Source organism: Vipera ursinii (genome assembly GCF_947247035.1).
Source record: "Vipera ursinii genome assembly, chromosome: 1".
Lineage (NCBI taxonomy): Eukaryota > Metazoa > Chordata > Lepidosauria > Squamata > Viperidae > Vipera > Vipera ursinii.
Genome location: NC_139512.1, coordinates 220,365,098 through 220,371,097, shown reverse-complemented (window position 1 = coordinate 220,371,097; position 6,000 = coordinate 220,365,098).

Here is a 6,000-nt window from a genome sequence, read left to right as displayed (position 1 = left end):
GGCAGTTGCCAAGCATTTGAATTTTGATCAGATGACCACAAGGAAGCTGCAACAGTCATAAGTGTGAACAACAATCATGAGGCACTTTTTTCAGCGTCATTGTTACTTCAAATGGTCGCTAAACGAATGGTTGTCAATCCAGGAGTAGCTGTAATTTACTTAAAAGACCGGATAGCACAAATCTGAGACAAAGGCAGGGTAGGGCTGTAGGATGTCACCAAGATGAATGCAACAAGTAGGTCATTTGGAGATAGTTTCTGTTTCCAGGATCTACTCCTAGATTGAATAAAGTTCTTGAAGAAAAAAAAGAGAGAGAGAGTTAATTCATTTGCATTCAATGATGCTGAGTCATAGAGCCTGTGAACTAATGCACTTTGGAGGCGGGCAGTCTGCAGCACCTGAGATGATCTCAACAGAATTTCATTGCAGCGTGAATTTTTACTGTAATCAGAGACTATAATGTACAAAATGCAGCTAAGTAGGACACCCAATGAGATGTTGACAGGAATACGAGCCTTATGTTCTGCATAACATAAAGCAGGAGTCACAGGCTTCCTTTTACTGCTTGAGAGACTCATAAATATTGCATTGGCCGGTCTTTTAAAATGTTTTAGAAAGCGCCTATGGCATGCTTTTAGTGGTTGCAAGGAGAGGAAAGAAAGAAAGAGGAACTCATCACCTGATAGCACAAACCCGGGCGAGTGTGGTACAGCACAGTGGCAAAGTTGCAATGGGATTTTCATAGGAGCTTCATCTTCTACATTCCCATAGCACAGTTCTTTAAAGTGTTTCCCCACCTGCCTCTAAAAGTACATGTTTTGCGCTGTTTGTGCAGAATGTGTAAATGAGGATGAACGGGGAAAACAGAAAGGCTGCTTTCCAAAGCAATAATACATTTTACTTACGTAAGATCTCAACACCAATAACCATTCATGCCCAATTGTATTAGATGTTTATTGGTTTTTTCCTATGTTTGTATTATTGTTCTGAATTATTGTGTGTTATACATATATATATAAAGGTAAAGGTAAAGGTTCCCCCGCACATGCGTGCTAGTCGTTTCCGACTCTAGGGGCCGGTGCTCATCTCTGTTTCAAAGCCGAAGAGCCAGCGCTTGTCTGAGGACGTTTCCGTGGTCATGTGGCCGGCATGACTAGTGGGTTAGGATGCTGAGCTTGTTGATCAGAAGGTCGGCAGTTTGGCGGGTCGAATCCCAAGTGCCGCGTAACAGAGTGAGCTCCTGTTACTCGTCCCAGCTTCTGCCAACCTAGCAGTTCGAAAGCACGTAAAAATGCAAGTAGAAAAATAGGGACCACTCCGGTGGGAAGTGGTGCATATATATATATATGCAAATGTATATATATATATATATATATATATATATATATATATATATATATATATATATATGCAAATATATATATGCATATATATATATATATATATGCAAATATACCAAGTTGTTTTCAACTCCTAGTAGCTGCATATATGCACATACACACACATATAGATTTCCATTATTTATGGTTATTTGCACCTTATTTTATTGCCACCAGGACACTTAAACTATCTTTCTCTATTTCTCATAAAAAAATATGTGAACTCCTCTGGCCCATTAAACTCAGATAATTTAAGCAAACAAGTTAACTATTTCCATGGAGACAGATATCAATGAGCACCGAACTGGATGACATCAGCTCCTATTAATTTCTCCTAGCTATTTCATAAAGCTTTGAAGAACATGGGAGACATGATAGAAGCCTGTGGGATTCTGCATTCCAAACTGTAGTCCCACAGTAGGAAAAGCTGGAATCACTGTTAAATAGACCACATAGCTTGGCAGTAGCATGTGTCAAAAGATCTGGGTGCCCTTGTTGATTTCAGGTAAAACAGGAGCTAACAATGTGATGCGGTAGTGGAGTAAATTTAGAGGAGGACCAGAAAGATGCTGAAAGGTCTAGAAACCAAAACCTATGAGGAACGGTACATGTATGTTTTGCCTTTAGAAGACACAACCAAAAGGAAATATGGGAGCAATTTTCAGATATACGAACCACTGTCATATAAACAGACTTAGTCTCTCCTCTTAATGTTATTTGCTTGATCAAGTGTTTCATGCTGGAAATTAGAGCACTGGGCATGCTTCAGTAATAAAGCTCATCTCTCTGATGTGTAAATTGTGAGAAAGTTTTTAACCTGAAAAAGTTTTAATTTTATGATCAAATGTTGTTTCGACTTACTGAATGATATGTCTTCCAGACAAAAGCCTTGGCTTGTTCTGAAAAGAAGATTTTACTTTTACCTCTATCTGCTTTTACTTTAAAACGATTATTGTTGTCTAAAGAAAATGAAATATTTGAGGAAACCATTACATTGCTGTAATCTGGTGAACCTTCCCTCGTTCTTGAGAATAACTGTCTTCCTACTTGGGAGGCATTTAAAGGTGAAACTCGAAAAATTAGAATATCGTGCAAAAGTTCATTTATTTCAGTAATGCAACTTAAAAGGGGAAACTAATATATGAGATAGACTCATTACATGCAAAGCAAGATAGTTCAAGCCGTGATTTGTCATAATTGTGATGATTATGGCGTACAGCTCATGAAAACCCCAAATCCACAATCTCAGAAAATTAGAATATTACATGCAATCAATAAAACAAGGAGTGTATATAGAACAATATCGGACCTCTGAAAAGTATAAGCATGCATATGTACTCAGTGCTTGGTTGGGCCCCTTTTGCAGCAATTACTGCCTCAATGTGGCATGGCATGGAAGCTATCAGCCTGTGGCACTGCTGACGTGTTATGGAAGACCAGGATGCTTCAATAGCAGCCTTCAGCCTTTCTGCATTGTTCGGTCTCATGTCTCTCATCTTTCTCTTGGCAGTGCCCCATAGATTCTCTATGGGGTTCAGGTCAGGCGAGTTTGCTGGCCATTCAAGCACAGTAATCCCATGGTCATTGAACCAGGTTTTGGTGCTTTTGGCAGTGTGGGCAGGTGCCAAGTCCTGCTGGAAAATGAAGTCAGCATCCCCATAAAGCTCATCTGCGGAAGGAAGCATGAAGTGCTCCAAAATCTCCTGGTAGACGGCTGTGTTGACCCTGGACTTAATGAAGCACAGTGGACCAACACCAGCAGATGACATGGCTCCCCAAATCAACACAGACTGTGGAAACTTCACACTGGACTTCAAGCATCTTGCAGTGTGTGCCTCTCCATTCTTTCTCCAGAGTCTGGGTCCTTGGTTTCCAAATGAGATGCAAAAGTTGCTCTCATCAGAAAAGAGGACTTTGGACCACTGAGGAACAGACCAGGTCTGTTTTTTTTTTAGCCCAGGTAAGACGCTTCTGACGTTGTTTGTTGTTCAGGAGTGGCTTGACAAGAGAAATACAACATTTGAAGCCCATGTCCAGGATCCGTCTGTGTGTGGTGGCTCTTGATGCACTGACTCCAGCCTCAGACCACTCCTTGTGAAAGTCCCCAACACTTTTGAATCGCCTTTTCCTGACAATCCTCTCCAGGCTGCGGTCATCCCTGCTGCTTGTGCACCTTTTTCTTCCACACTTTTCCCTTCCACATAACTTTCTATTAATGTGCTTTGGGAACATCCAACTTCTTTTGCAATTACCTTTCGAGGCTTTCCCTTCTTATGGAGGGTGTCAATGATGGTTTTCTCCACAACTGTCAGGTCAGCAGTCTTCCCCATGATTGTGATTCCTACTGAACCAGACTGAGAGACCATTTAAAGGCTCAGGAACCCTTTGCAGGTGTTATGGCTTAATTAGCTGATTAGAGTGGGACACTTTGAGCCTAGAATATTGCACCTTTTCACAATATTCTAATTTTTGTGAGATTGTGGATTTGGGGTTTTTATGAGCTTTAAGCCATAATCATTACAATTATGACAAATCACAGCTTGAACTATCTTGCTTTGCATGTAATGAGTCTATCTCATATATTAGTTTCCCCTTTTAAGTTGCATTACTGAAATAAATGAACTTTTGCACGATATTCTAATTTTTTGAGTTTCACCTATGGGGCCAATGACTCAGCGATTAAGGATGCTGAGCTTGTCAGGTGGAGACCTGACAACCTGGGCTCAAGACCCGAGCTCTGTGCAATGGGTGAGCTCCCCTTACTCATCCCAGCTCCTGCCCACCTAGCAGTTCTAATAAGTACCATTTCGGTGGGAAGGTAACAGAGTTCCATGAGCCTTTGGCATATAGCCATGCTGCCCAAATGACCATGGAAAATGTGTTTGGACAACACTGGCTCCCTCAGCCAAAAAGAGATGAACACCATGCCCTAAAGTCAGACACAACTGGACAGGGAAACCTTTATCTTTTACTTGGAAGAATTCCCACTCTCAAAGGATTAATCCACACTTTCCTTCAGATCTGTTAACCCTTCTGTGCATCACGTTCCTATTCTCTTCATTCTCTGCCAAGCAATTAAATGTTTCCCCTCGGTTTTCATGGCTCAACATCTAAGAATGATTTTTTTTCTTAACGAATTCTCGTCTTTAATACAGGTGAGGGTGTGATAGGAGTGATCTTGTACTTGCCAATGTCATCTTATGCAATTTTAATCTGGTGTGCTATTTCAGTGTATTTTTCAACCGTTAATTTCTTGGCTGATCTATTTGCATTAGTCCCTTTGAAGATCCTCTGTTTGAAGAAAGCTGGTGAGAGAAACATTTCAGTCACTACCAATAAAATAGATTAAATTCAGCGGGATGGCTTCTGAGTAAAGGGCAGGATATAAACAAAGTTAAACACTTACAGCAAATACCTTCTTTTCCTTGGGAACAAGTAAGCCCACTTAGAGACAATGAATCTTTCTTTGGAGAAACAGCCATGGAGTTGTATTTTCTCCCTTCACTGGCTTAACTTTTGTTCAGATCAAAGTGCTCACCTTCAGCTGAGATCCAGCCTGTCAGGGCAGGAGTGTAAATTTCCTTGTTTAAAATACAGCCATTAAATAGCAGCTCCTAAATCCCTATCCATTAACATCAATGGACATTTTGCTTGTAACTTCCCTGAGATATGAAGTGACTCCACATTTTTCTGGAAGTTGTCAAGACACACAAGCCATTTCGTTGTTTCAGGCATGGTAAATGTATACAGAACAAGAGCTTTTATTATATCACATTACATATAGGGGATGAAGGGAGCTAGATAAGTGACAGTTGAGTATCTATGTTCATTCATTCCATCATAGTATTTAATTGCCTATTCATGTGAAACAATTATCCTTCTGTATTCCTTGAGTATTATTCAGAAGGATATTTTCACATGCTTTTTTTTAATCAGCTGCACACATTCCAAGGCTTGGTAAACATTTTAAAATATCATTTTATGATTTACTTTAACTATTCAAATGAAAGTCATGTAATAATATATATATTGATAGATTTAAGGTTTGACAAGTAACGCCTGTATATGAGAGAGACAGAGAGAGAGACAGAGACAGAGATTATATAAAAAGCAGAAAATATCATTTTGGAATCAATACTTAATGGCTCTGATTTAGCCTATGTTAGTCTTGCTTAATTGTACTGCAAGCTGTGCAACTTAAATTGCATCCATCATAGCTTAATCACATGATTAATTCAACATCTGTCTGTTACTAATCAGTATGAATTCTGTGCAAATCTTTAAATAGGAGTTGTCAACTAACTACAATGTTTTAGATGGAATTATCACCCATTTTAAGTCAATTAATCAAGTGATTAAAAATAAATTTAATAATAGCAGAACATCAATATTTGTAGCTTTTAAAACATCAAGGATAGTAGGAAATAAACACATGCTAATTCTCCAGGTCAGAAAAAGAGTTATATTTATGTTTTTGGCCTTATTTAATTTAATTTAATTTAATTTAATAACATTTATATACCGCCCTTCTCCCTGAGGACTCAGGGCGGTTCACAGGGCAGAATAAAATAGCCAATACAAACATTAAAAAGTGATTAAACAATTGCCCTAATTAAAAACA